The sequence below is a fragment of the Lagenorhynchus albirostris genome, chromosome 10 (genome assembly GCF_949774975.1).
Source record: "Lagenorhynchus albirostris chromosome 10, mLagAlb1.1, whole genome shotgun sequence".
Lineage (NCBI taxonomy): Eukaryota > Metazoa > Chordata > Mammalia > Artiodactyla > Delphinidae > Lagenorhynchus > Lagenorhynchus albirostris.
The window spans coordinates 63,272,807-63,287,062 of record NC_083104.1 but is presented as its reverse complement, the minus strand read 5'-3'; the positions used below and the strand labels follow the sequence as shown (position 1 = coordinate 63,287,062).

The 14,256-nt window shown below is 42.0% G+C and overlaps 1 pseudogene; it reads right to left on the bottom strand.

Annotated features, from left to right (window-relative positions):
- Positions 1-2,782: 2,782 nt before the first annotated feature.
- LOC132527215 (HLA class II histocompatibility antigen, DRB1 beta chain-like) lies at positions 2,783-13,312 on the bottom strand (annotated as a pseudogene).
- Positions 13,313-14,256: the final 944 nt, after the last annotated feature.

The following is a 14,256-nucleotide window of genomic DNA, read 5'->3' as shown; positions in this document are numbered from 1 at the left end:
GTTTGCAGAGCAGAAATTGAGACACAGATGTAGAGAAAAGACGTATGGACACCAAGGGGGGAAAGCGGTGGGGGGTGGGGGTGGGGGTGTGATGAATTGGGCAATTGGGATTGACATGTATACACTGATGTGTATAAAATAGATGACTAATAAGAAAAAAAAATAAAGTTGTACCTAATATAAAAGGGGTTTTTAATATATGTTTGCTGAATAAATTAATCAACTAATTAATTTATTGGTGCACACTATATTTAGTGTTTAGTGATATAAAAAAATAAAATTTTGATTACATAAAATATTTGAATGTTCTTCAATTTAAAATGATTAAATAAGATATTCAGACAAGTCAAGCTTTCAAATCTGTCCGTTACAACGTATTTTCTCATTGTCATTTAGGCAACCACTTTTACAAACCTTCCATTGTTTCTATATACACATGTGAGTAGAATATAATGGAATAGAATGGGTATAGCTAGATATTCTTATTCTCCTCCTCTAATTTATTAAGCAAAATGTTGTATACTACACATACTCTCCTGTACCTTGCTCCAAATATATTTTGGAGATTATTCCATAGCAGGGTACAGAGAGCTTCTCATTTTTTTCTAGCTGCAGGGTACTTCATCGTTTATATCAGTGTATTCATGCATTCCCTTTTGTTTCCCAGCATTTTCTGTTTTCTGCTAAGGTAAGGTCCACACAGGATTCTCTCATGACAGACAGTTTGTCACACTATCTGGTGGGGGGCCTCAGAAATACATCTTTTTCCACTACAGTGGCTTTGTCCTGATAGCTTTCTGAAAAGAGCACATCCCAAGTCAGAGTCAGCATGCCACTGATTTTTATTCAAGAGATAGAAAAAAAAATTGAGGTGTTGAAGTCTACCCTTAATAATAAAAGGAAAGTTCTAGAAGTACCCAGGTTTAGATATTTTCTTTTAAAAAAATCAGGGAAAAGAGACAAAAGAATGTGATTGAAGGCATCATATACTTACAAGTTACCTGCATGTCTTGTATTTGTTGTCCCCTTTCTGTATCCCATGGTGTGAAGGGACTTGTGTGTTTGTCTTTGAGAATGCAAAGATGTAGGAGACCAGGAAGTGGGTTCAGTAAGGGCTTTCTCCTAGCTCAGGGCAACACGCCTAAATACAGAATGCAGAAAACCCCCGAGATAAAACAGGGAAGGAAGCAAGGAAACCTTCCAGATCACATGTGTCCAAAATTCCGGAATGTAAATGAAAACGATCTTTGTTTTGTGATGCAACTCTTCCTTTCTCTTTTCCTTCTGTTTCTTGTCCTTGATGCTGTATGAAGCAGAAGATTCACTCCCTGTGTATTTCAGAAAATAAATATAAGGAAATGAGGGCCAAAGGAGGCAGCAAGGGTAGAAAGCAAAGAGGATCAGGAAAGAATGAAATAAGGTACTGGAATCAACACTGGGAACTTCCAGGTCCAGGTTAGGGCTGAGGAAGCCATCCAGGACATTTCCTGCAGGGTCATTCAACCAGATCCTGAGCAAACCAGATCCTGAGAAAGTACTCTTGTTGTGAAGAATGAGTGCTAAGCAGGAAAACTTTTCGTGCTGTGAAGAAGCTGGGACAGAAGGTTCTTCTTTGTTTTTAAAATTTTTTTTTATTGAAGTAGAGTTGATTTACAGTGCTGTGCCAATCTCTGCTGTACAGCAAAGGGACTCAGTTATACACATATAGACATTCTTTTTTATATTCTTTTCCATTATGCTTCATCACAGGAGACTGGATATAGTTCCCTGCACTATACATTAGGACCTTGTTGTTTATCCATCCTATATATAATAGTTTGCATCTGCTAATCCCAAACTCCCACTTCATTCTTCCCCCACCTCCCCTCCCCCTTGACAACCACAAATCTGTTCTCTATGTCTATGAGTCAGTTTATCTTTTGTAGATAGGTTCATTTGTGCCATATTTTAGATTCCACATATAAGTGACATCATATGGTATTTGTCTCTTTCCGACTTACTTCACTTAGTGTGATCACCTCTAGTTGATGGGACAGAAGGTTCTTGCTTGAGTGTCACCATCTTCGCTTCAGCTCAGGAGTCCTACAGGAGACAGAGGAGAGGGTTTTTTCCAGACCTACCTCTTCATGCTGCTTCGTTCCCTCTTTTGGGGGGCCTCACGTTAAAGCCCTGTAGTAAGAAGGGGGAAATCATTCTCTTTTTTTTGGCGGTACGCGGGCCTCTCACTGTTGTGGCCTCTCCCGTTGTGGAGTACAGGCTCCGGACGCGCAGGCTCAGGGCCATGGCTCACGGGCCCAGCCGCTCCGCGGCATGTGGGATCTTCCCGGACCGGGGCATGAACCCGTGTCCCCTGCATCGGCAGGCGGACTCTCAACCACTGCGCCACCAGGGAAGCCCGGGAAATCATTCTTAAGCCTCCCTGAGCCAAAGATACTTTAGAGCACAGCCTCTTATATTATTTATTTATTTATTTTTAACTGAAGTATAGTTGATTTACAATGCTGTGTTCATTTCTGCTGTATAGCAAAGTGATTCAGTTACACACACACACACACACACACACACACACACACACACACACACATTTTCTTTTCCCTTATGGTTTATCCCAAGATACTGAATATAGTTCCCTGTGCTATACAGTAGGACCTTGTTGTTTATCCATCCTATATGTAATAGTTTGCATCTGCTAACCCCAAACTCCCAATCCATCCCTCCCCCACCCCCTCCCCCTTGGCAAACACAAGTCTGTTCTCTTACTAGCTGGTGCAAAGCTTTATTGCAAACCACCTAATCAGAATTCAAAGTCTTTCTCATTTTGTCTGTCTCCTGTCTTGTCATCTCCACCACCGTTTCTAGGAGACCAAATCCATCTCTAAAAGAGGCTGAAGGGGCATTACCTGTTGGCTGAAGTCCAGAGTATCCTAGGAAAGGGAAGGGAGGATGTATACTTAAAAGATACGGAGGCAAGTCTGTTCCCAGATACAATGTCCCCAGCCCCTGACTTCCCCCCTCACCTGAGATTTCTCTACATCACCATCCATATCACCTGATGCCAGGGTGGAGAGGAGAGCAGACCCTGAGAGCATGTGACCTAGGAAGCTTCCGTCACGCAAATCCAGCATCATTTCATCAGGCTTAGCGGTTCTTCCTGCATTTGCCCCAGGATCTCCATCTGAGATCTCCATGCATGATAACCCTTCTCTTATCTGTACAGGCCATCACCTCTTATATTTCACTCATAAATAACCGCGGACTGTTGATTTCTGGATTTCCAGGAAATTTGAGATTGACTAGGTAAGTGTTGCTCGATGTGTTCTCTGAATATCGATGACCCTGTACGATGACCCTGTAGGATAGGGTCATTGATATTCAGAGAACTCACTGAGCAAAGCCATATTTCTTCCTCCAAGAAACCTGCGGGGCATCTCAGCTGCTAACAGCTTCCTTACCATTTTAATTCCTGATTAAGAGCAGCCCCACCCCAAGGAAGAGCAGACCCATGACACAGGCCCGGATTCTACTCAGCATCTTGCCTCGTGAAGGCTCATACCGTGTCCCTGAGAAAAGAAGCTAGTTTGGGTGATTTTTACCCTGAATCCAACTTCTCTGAGACTCTGAGAGCTTTGACTGGGGGGAGAAGCCTGATATGAAAGAACTAGAATAATTGGCCATTCCTAGAAAAGGAATGGCTACAAGGTTCAGGCAGTGAATCGCTTAAATATCACAGCCCTGGCATAAGGCCACACGTCCTCAACATCTGATGGACGAGGAGCCTGGGACTGGTTGAGATTGAACTCCCCTCAGGACAGGAACATCCCTGTAGAGGATGTGCCCCTTCTCAGGTCACAATAACAACTCAGTGTCAGAAGCACAAGCCCAGCCCGACGCAGGGGACTGGTGCCCAGGGCCAAGGGGTGACCACGACCTGTGATGTCATGGGAGGCTCAAAACAGGGACATCCTCTATTCTGCTTGTCAGGCAGAACTGCCTCCCCAGGGAGTATAGGTATTTGTAGAAACCATCACGGGATGTCTGTAAACAATCAGGGGATTTCTATCACAGGATATCACAGGGCTGCCCCAATAACCTAAGCTGAAGGAGAGAAGAACATGGAGAAAATGCACATATGCTGTGGGGAGAGGAGAAACCTGACACTCGGGGGTAAGCAAGTCTCCTCCCTGATGGGTAAGGAATTTTCAAGGTCAGAAAGCTTCTCACTCCATTCCACTGTGACAGGGCTCGTCCAGCTGGGGTGCTCCACGTGGCAGGTGTAGACCCCTCCACTCTGAGGAACTATTTCAAGTATCACCATGGTCTGGAAGGTCCAGTCTCCATTAGGGATCAGGCCTGTGGAGACCACCCCCCGCCTCCTCTTCCTGGCCATTCTGGAAGCACCTGACTTCAGTGTGGCCTGGATAGAAACCATTCACAGAGCAGACCAGGAGGCTGTGGTGCCACAGGGGCTGGGTCTTTGCAGGATACACAGTCACTGTAGGCTCCAGTAGGAGAGAAAATGTAGAGGGAATAGTGAGGGAGACAGTAAGCCTCCTGACCAGATGTAGCCTTGGGCAGACCAGACTGCCATGTGGCTTAGGAGAAGTCAGTGTCATGGGTCTTGAATTTAACCCCTATAACAGGGCCTATTAGAGTTGAGAGATGTTGAGCAAAATTGTGGGGTTTCTTTTCATAATTTGAAACAGTTACCTATTGTTGAAGTGTTTACAAATTTTGCAAGACACAGGGTGCATTCAATAAAAGGGTGATTTCTGTAACTAGGCTGCCTGTGTTCAAATCCAGGCTTTACTTCTAACTGGTTAATCCTGCGAGAGTTTTTAAATCCCTCTGTGCCTCAGTTTCTCTCCTATAAAGGAGGATAATGATATGAATTTACCTCTTCAAGTTAAATGAGTCATATATACAATGGAATACTACTCAGCCATAAAAAAGAACAAAATAATGCCATTTGCAGCAACATGGATGGACCTAGAGATGATCATACTAAGTGAAGTAAGTCAGAAAGAGAAAGACAAATACCATATGATATCACTTATATGTGAAATCTAAAATATGACACAAATGAACTTATCTACGAAAGAGAAACAGACTCACGAACATAGAGAACAGACTTGTGGTTGCCAAGGAGGGTGGGGCTGGGGGAGGGATGGAGTGGGAGGCTGGGGTTAGCAGATGTAAGCTATTATACTGTATATGGAATGGATAAACAACAAGGTCCTACTGTATAGCCCAGAGAACTATATTCAATATCCTATGATAAACCATAATGGAAAAGAATATTTTAAAAAGGATGTATATATGTATAACTGAATCACTTTGCTGTACAGCAGAGATTAACACAACATTGTAAATCAACTATACTTCAATAAAAAATATTGATCATCATATTAAAAAAAAAGAGTTAATGGACTTAAACTATGTAAGGAAATGGTTGGGGGAATTCCCTGGCGGTCCAGTGGTTAGGACTCTGCGCTCTCACTGCTGAAGGCCCAGGTTCAGTCCCTGGTCAGGGAAGTAAAGTCCCACAAGCCGCACAGGGAGGGCCAAAAAAGAAAAAAAAGAAATGACCAGAACTTAGCCTTCAGTATACGTCAGTTACTTATTGAATGTTTTTACTGTGAAAGAAAGTGTGATTCACAGCTTAAGGGTAAATTAGGGAACAGTAGTGGGGTAGATAGAGGTGTAGAGTGTGAAATCCTGGTTACACTGCCTCAATGGACTCACATCTTAGAACAGCACAGAAATGGTTCTTCCCCTGAGAAGCAGAAATAAACAGAGGTCATTCTCTAACTCTATGAGTTGTGTCTCAAGGAAAGCATGAGTCCTGCAGAGGAAAAGGAACAAGGAAAGTTAATCATTTAAAAAGTTTTTATTGTTTTATACTCAGCTGATGGATCTCTCTCTCTCTCGCTCTTTTTTTTTTTTCCCCCAAAAAAGCCACATCTAGTTTTTCAATTGTTATCATTTTAGAATTCTCTCTCCTTCTAAACTGACATTTGAGATCAGGGCAGGGTCTGGGACTCTTCACGTCTGAGACAGCCTCTAGCACTCTCAGGCCCTCAATAAATACAATTATTTTAAAAGAAAGGAGAGGGACTTCCTTGGAGGTCCAGTGGTTAAGACTCCGCCCTCCCAATGCTCAGGGCCTCGGTTTGATCCCTGGTTGGGGAACTAAGATCCCACATACTGCAACTAAGCCTGCGTGCCACAACTAGAGAAGCCGTCGTGTGGCAACTAGACCCAGCACAGTCAAAATAAAATAAATAAATAAATAAATTAATTTAAAAAAAAAAGAAAGGAGAAATGGGGGACACATTTGTACAGTACCACAAAATAGCAGATTTAAGATCGATGGTAAATCATTAGTCACAATTTTTCAGTTTCTATTTCAGTAAGTAAAAAACGTTAAATTCTCAACATGGAAAATATTGAACAGAATCTAGTAGAAACCACAAACTGGAGAAAATGTTGAATCAAGTATCAGCAAAGTGTTAATAATCTTACTGCATAGACAACCCATAAAATTACTGAGAAAAACACTAGGACCCTAGTGGCAACAGATTAATAGATAATGCTTTGGGCAGTCATTAAAATTGGGGGGGAAAAAAAGAGAGAAGAATTTTAGAAATAAAAGAAATGTAAGTTAAAAATAATAAGATATAAATTTCTAACTAAGTGGCAATATGGAAAATAAAATCTAACAATGGGGAATGTGAGGTAAATTGCTTACAGCCATACAAAGGGAAAACACAACTACCTAAGTACTATTAGCATTATAAAAATAGTAACATCAGTATGGTATTATTAAGTAACAAAATTATATCTGAAAAGCTAGCTTCACAATAATTTCAAGTATGTAAAAATATACACACTAAGAAAACAAAAGAGTAGTTGGAAATTTAGACCTAAAAGTAGCCTCAGAAAGGTCGGAGGTGAGTGGAAGGTTCTTCTCCGTTGCACCCCTAGAGATTAGTCTCCCTCACAAATTTCATTCTCAAAGAAACGCGCCTGCACACAGACGCCACGCCGGCACATTTAATTTCAGGGGTTTCAGGAGTAAGAGGGTGTGTGACCAGAGCAGACTGGGGCTCCTCTCACGTTCTCCTAAACCTCTTACATTCCTCACCTCTCCTCCCCTACCCTCCCCCAAGCAGAGACACCTGGAGGTTCCTTCCCGCATCTCTGACCACCCACCCCAGTCAGCCTTTTCCTTCGTCTCCCCTCCCCCAGACTCTCCCAGGGCGGCAGCGGAGGCTGCCTGGAGCCCTCGCTCCTGCATCCCTCTCCCCATACCCCCCTCCCACCCGGTCCTCTCAGACCCCAGGCCCACTCCCCCCACCATACATACACTCTCTCCCCTCTCACCAGCACACGTCGACAAAATCTCACTTTAGTTTTCCCACAGAAGGCTCTCACGTGTACCCTCGTAACTTGCACTTGTCCACAATCCTACACACTCACCCTGGACTCAGTCCCTCTGTCTCTGTGTCTCTCTGTCTCTGTCACCGCCCCCCCGCCCCCCCACGACCTCGCCGCCGCACGCTGCTTCTCTCCAAGAACTTGTAGTTGATCCTGCAGAAGGTGTGCACGGCGGCCCGCGCCCGCTGCAGGGCATCCTTCTGGCGGTTCCAGAGCTCCGCGGCCGGCCGCCCCAGCTCGCTCACCGCCGGGTCCTCCCCCACGTGGCTGTCGAAGCGCATCAGCTCCTCCCGGTTATAGAGGTACCTGTCCAGGAAGTGCACCTGCCGCGCGTGCTGTTGGAGAAATGACACTCGGACTTTACCTGCACCATGAAAAGTGCTGTGGGGACAGAAATGATGTTGTCACCCGCGCGCATGGGAAGAGACTGGCGGTGACGCCCACCGATGACAGGCGCCCGAGCGCAGGCGGGGGGCGCTAGGACTCCCTCGGAGGCTCTACCGGCACCCCACGGGTTCATCTTCCACCTGCCAGAGGTGGAGGAAGGACGTGCTGGGCGGAAGAGACCCCTCTGCTCCTGAGCCATTCGGGCTCCACTTGGCTTCCATGCTCGCCTGGACATCTCCAAGTGTGAACTGGACTGGGATTTGCCCCATCACCATCTCCTCTTAGGAGCCTCCTTCATTCTGTAAGTACTTGGTTAGGGCTGTGCTTGTGTCCAAATTTCGCTGTCCCTTGGGACTCCGAGGAAGGGAACACAGCCGTCTCCCCTCTACTTGTGGAGCTTAAAATTTAGTGAAAGTGATGGACAAAAGCCAAACACGCAAGAATTTATACAGAAGTGAGAAAAGTCAGGATAAAAGTGTGGCGTTCTATAGCAGAGAATGATAGGATGACCTAAATTAGGTTAGGGTGCCAGAGAAGTGGTCTCTGAAGACCACTTTAAGTGGTAACATAAAAGGTTACGTGGATGTGAGCTAGAGGAAATGTGTGTGTGTGTGTGTGTGTGTGTGTGTGTGTGTGTGTTTAGGGGAAAAAGAGACACATTTTAGGTAATGGTAATACTGTGTGGAAAGCTGAAAGAATTGATGAACTTCCTCTAGAAAGTTCACTGAAGCACAGAGAGTGAGAGGAAGGAGGGGAAAAGATTAGACTGGAAAAATCACATGGAACCAGGCACTTAAATTCCTTGTAGGTGACATTAGGATTTTGACTTTATGCTAAACGTAATGAGAACTATTGAAGAGTTTTAGGCGATTAAAACCATAACCCCAATACAGGTCCACAATGCCTTTTCTGCATTTCCAAATCTGGATAGCTCAGAAAATCAGATTTTCTAAAAATTTGCTGCAAAAATTCGTTTGGCAAATCTGACCTGCTGAGGGAAGGGGTCAAACGTGTCTCAGAGCTCTTATTGGTTACATATGGTTCTGTAGCTTCACTGTGTGTAAAGATACATATAGACATAAATATACACATATATATCATATGAATGCACATATTTTTGATTTTTTGGTATTAAATTACAGTATCATTAACATTATGTTAGTTCCAAGTGTACAACATAATGATTCAATATTGTTAAAAGTTATACTCCATTTAAAGTTATTACAAAATAATGGTTATATTTCCCTGTGTTGTACAGTATATCTTGTTGCTTATTTATTTTATTCACAGTAGTTTGTATCTCTTAATCCCATACCTTTATCTTGCCCCTCTCCCCTTCCATTTCCACACTTGTAGCCACTAGTTTACTCTTTGTGAGTCTGTTTCTGTTTTGTCATATACATTTGTTTTATTTTTTAGATTCCACTTATAAGTGATAACATAGAGTATTTGACTTTCTCTATATGACTTATTCCACTAACCATAATACTCTGTAGGTCCATCCACATTGTTGCAAATGGCAGAATTTCATTCTTTTTTATGGCTGAGTAATAGTCCACTCTGTGTGTGTGTGTGTGTGTGTGTGTGTATATATATATATATATATACACACAAACCACATCTTTACCCATTCATTTGTTGATGGACACTTAGGTTGCTTCTGCATCTTGGATATTTGTAAATAATGCTGCAGTGAACATTGGGTTGCATGTATGTTTTCAAATGAATGTTTTTGTTTCTTTCAAAAATGAAAATATTTTTGTGTTTAGATTTAGTTGAATTGTGAAAATGTCAAAAAGAGTTAAAGAATAACCCTGTGGTTAAAGGTAAGAAGAATAAATGGAAGTTTCTGATATCATTAATAGTGTGGAAAGTAGCATTGCTGCAGAAATTTGAGGCATTTTACTGAAAAATATTGTAACAGCCACCACTATTTATGACTTAAAAAGACAAGTTGTTGAAATCAAATAGAGATGTGATGACCAAGAACTCGTGACATTTTGAAAAACATGGCGTAAGGCAAAAAATAAAAATGAAGATCTTGAACTTGCTTTGATTGAATGGATTCAACAAGAAAGTAATGAATTTGTTCAACTGTCTAGTTTTGGGGGTAATGAAACAAGCTAAATAAAACCATGAAGAGTTGAACTGGAAGGTGAATGTGTGTAGAAAGTGTAAGTCTAGAATTTCTAGAAGCAGCATAGTGTATATAAAGCGGTGTTTTCAACCTCAGCACTATAGACATTTTGGACCAGGTGGTTCTTTGTGGCTGGGGAGAGGGAGCTGTTCTGTGCATAGTAGCCTGTCTATCAGCTTTCCTGGCCTCTACCCACTAGTTGTCAAAAGAAACCCCCTGTGTGACAACTAAAAATGGCGCTATCTGGAGCCAGTGTTCTGCGGCGGGTGAAGGAACGGGGAGAAAGAGTGCTGAGCTGTCGTTGGGTGAGAACCATGGGTGTAAATCATATGAAAAAACTGTCCTGGAGAAACCACTCTCAAGTATGGAGCAGCTGAGAGTGACATAGAAAAATTTGCCAATATTATTTCTGTTGAAAATCTTGGTCCTACATGAAATATGTTTTTTGGGAAGCCGGTCCCAGTGAAGAGCTGTTTTATCCAATAAAATAAATTTGTTCAGTCCAACCAAAGTTGACTGATTTCTTTGCCTTGGCAATTAGTCACTGTGATATTGTGATTTATGATAAGAAACATGTATTTGTTCTTCATCCCCGTTTCTGCCACAGGTCTCCTAAAACCCTGGAAATTTCCTAAGGGGTAAAATCAATAAATGAGTCTTTTATATTAATTAGGTGACTTTTGGATCCAGTCTAAGGAGATGTACTGGTCCATAGTCCTCCCTATCTCAATAAACAGCGCCACCATCCACCTAGTTATCATGCAAGACAAAATCCTGAGGGATAAGCTTTTGATTTTCTATCTTCCAACTCCCACCATTTAATTCATTAACAAGTCACTCAACAATCTATCCCAAATCTGTTCACTTCATCGCTACTACACTAAATGAAGTCACAGGCACATCTTCCCTGGAGAACCCTTCTACTCTCCCCTAACTGGTCTCTGTAACTTCACTTGGAACCCCTGCAATCCAATCTCCATGTGGTAGCTAGAATTAGTTTTTAAAATAAATATAAATGGACTCTCCTTGTAACCCCTTAGTAGCTTCACATAGCTCTGTAAATAAAAGTCAAATTTCTCACTATGGCCATCAGGGCCTAACATGATTTGACTCCTGACTTTCTCTCTAACCTCATCTTATTCCACTCCCCAACTTGCTTTCTCTGCTTCAGCTCCTCTAACCTTCTTTCCATCCCTTAAACACAGCAAACATCTTCCCACACTTTGACCTTTCCCCTGGTTCCTCTCCCTGGAGCATTTGTCCCTTAGATCCTTCCCATGTCTGGCTTATTCTCATCATTTATGTCTCAATTGAATGTCACAGGAAGAGCCCTGTAGACACTTGCACTGAAGTCAGGTGAATACAATTTTCTCAGTCCCTTAACCCTTATATTTTTTTTCAGAACATTTATTGCTGTTTGAAATGTTCTTCTTGGTTCAATGTTTATTGGGTTGTTGTCTTTCTCTCTTGTCATTAGGTAACTTCCATGATCATAAGGGACTTTTTTTTCTGTTATTCAAATAGAATCCCCTGTGCCTAGGACAGAGCCCAGTATATAATAGTTGCTCAAAGAAGTATTTGTCATCTAAATGAATAAAGCCATAGTTTTGGGAATGGATCTTTGTGGGACTCCTGGTAAAGCAAGAAGGGGCTCCAGTTCCAACACACTTTTGTAATCATGACACCTATGTCTCTTCTACTTTCCTGTGAGAAATTCAGACTAACTTCCTCTTTCTCCTCTTACTACTTGGAAGAAACATTCACAGGTAAGGAAAAGGTGATTTTTAAGAGATAGGGAACATTTCATGAAGTTTCATTTCATCCAATGCGTCTGTTATAGTGCTGAGGGTTTGTGCAAACCGGGGATTTTTAGTAACGGTGACGACATAGTAGGGGAAAGAATAGGGAAAAACTGGAAGGAGAGGTAACCAAAGACGGCTAATTATGGAAAATAGATGGCATGATGAATGAACCTATGAAATTTGGGCCCAAGACTCCAAGAGGTCAATGAGTTCCCTTGATTTCCTTAGTGGCTTTCAGCCCTATGGGATGGAAACAGCCTTCACATGCTCTGTATCCTGCTCAGGGTGTATGGTTTGAACCATATGAAATTGCTGATATTTGACTATTTGGAGTTTATAAAAATATAATTTCATAATTTATTCTATACTAGTTGAATCTCTTCTTGTGGGTTCAGGCCACAGAAAGAGGAGATATAGGAGAAACTGATAGGATAGAAAGGTTCAAAATAGAATAAGCACTAATAAGAACTAACCTGTGTCAGGTTTTCAGTTCTTACGAGTTCTTTAAGGCATCACAGAATGCCCCTTAGATGCTCCTTAACTACAGGGTCATTCTTAGTACTAAGGATCCCTGCTTCAGGTCCAGAGTGCTTTATGCAGGAGAAATAGGGAGAAAACTAACCCCAGCTTTTGTCAGAGTACCTCCAGTACAGGCATACAGGCCTTATGAACAGTGGGGTTTAGGGAGAAAGAAAAGGAGACAATAAATAACCAACAAGGACTTACTGTACAGCACAGGGAACTCTACTCAATATTTTGTAATAACCTATAAGGGAAAAAAATCTGTAAAAGAATATATATATGTATAATATATAATATATATATATAACTGAAGTGCTGTGCTGTATACCTGAAACTAACTTGATATTGTAAATCAACTATACTTCAACTTAAAAAAAAGAAAAGAAAAGGAGACAATGGTGAGGTCTCTTGATACATCCTCACGTATTAGTGAGAGGTAGCCGCATCACAGATCCCATGGACATAACACAGGATCTTCTAGGAGAGATCTTTCTAATTCCTTTTGAGTCCCCATAAAATTTTCAGAGGATTATTCCCATTTTCTGGCATAACTCAACAGAATAAAGGGAACCACGGATGGGAATTGTTTTGAAATCATTAATAATCATTTTAGATTATTTTTGAAAGCATTTCTAAATCCTCTCAAAACCCCGAGGGAATGGGATATAAGGCTGGAGAGGTTTTATTAGAAGAGAGTTGACAAGAAATAGCCTATATGTATATATACGAAGGCACCTTATGCTGGTCTTATAAAGAGGGCAAGTATCCAGGCTCCTTTTGTTTGTGGAAGGAATTGAGGATCCATGTGATAAAGGTAAGTAGTCACTGAAGAAGATGTCGGTGTTTTAAGTGACATGGCCTGGACCCAGACAAAGCTAACTCCCTCCCTTCCCCCACACCCCAAAATAGCTCACCATCCAAGGTGTGCGCTTACCTCTCCAGCCCAAGCCAGGAGCGGGCTCAGCACCATCAGTATCACTGTCAGTATTACTGTCCAGGAGCCTGCGGGGAACCAAAGGCACACCATGCAGAAGAAGAGAAGAAGACAGGGTGCAGGGGAGCAGACAAATCTCAGTGAGGACTAGGACCCTCCTCCAACCCACATCTCAAACATTACCAACCAAGGAACTCATTTCTTTGTTCCTGGATTGGGTCGTCTCAGTTTTGGAGAACCAATCAGATTCATCTGTGAATATCATCATCAGTTGCTGGTTAGATACTCAATATGAAGTTCCTCTTTTGAAACTCAGATTTCCTTCGTTAGGAGGATTGTTTTAATTTCGTGCTTTAAAGGTTTGATCCGGTTGTATTTGTAACATTTTAACTGGGGCCCTATTGTGAGCCAGCTCTGTGCTGGTCAGCGATGGTCACCCAAGTTTTTCAGGATTGTCTCCAGATACTGTCACTGAGTTTAGTGGGACCTCCAGGATACACATAGAGAAAGCGGCTTATCGGGGGCAATCCTTGTGGAATGGGGGGTCTTGAAGGTACCTTTGTAGAGCATGTAAATAACAATGTAATAGGGTCAATGTCCAAATCACATTCTACAAGACCCTCCATGTGGAATGGAGGTTCTTGAAGGTACCTTTGTAGGGCATGTAACTAACAATGTAATAGGGTCAATGTCTAAATCACATTCTACAGGGGGCTGAGAGATTGATAAAGGACTCAAATCAGCCTTTGGCACAGCAACTCTGCTTTAGAATAATTAATATTTTATGTGAAAAAGTGATCAATCCATTCCTCCTAGTTCCCTTTTTGACTTCCTCATTTAATTGGGGATATTTCCCTTTCTTTCTCTTTTAAAAAAATTTTAATTTTATTTCATTTATTTTTTATACAGCAGGTTCTTACTAGTTATCTATTTTATACATATTAGTGTATATATGTCAACCCCAATCTCCCCATTCATCCCACCATCACCACCCCCCACCATCAGTTTCCCCCCTTGGTGTTCATATGTTTGTTCTC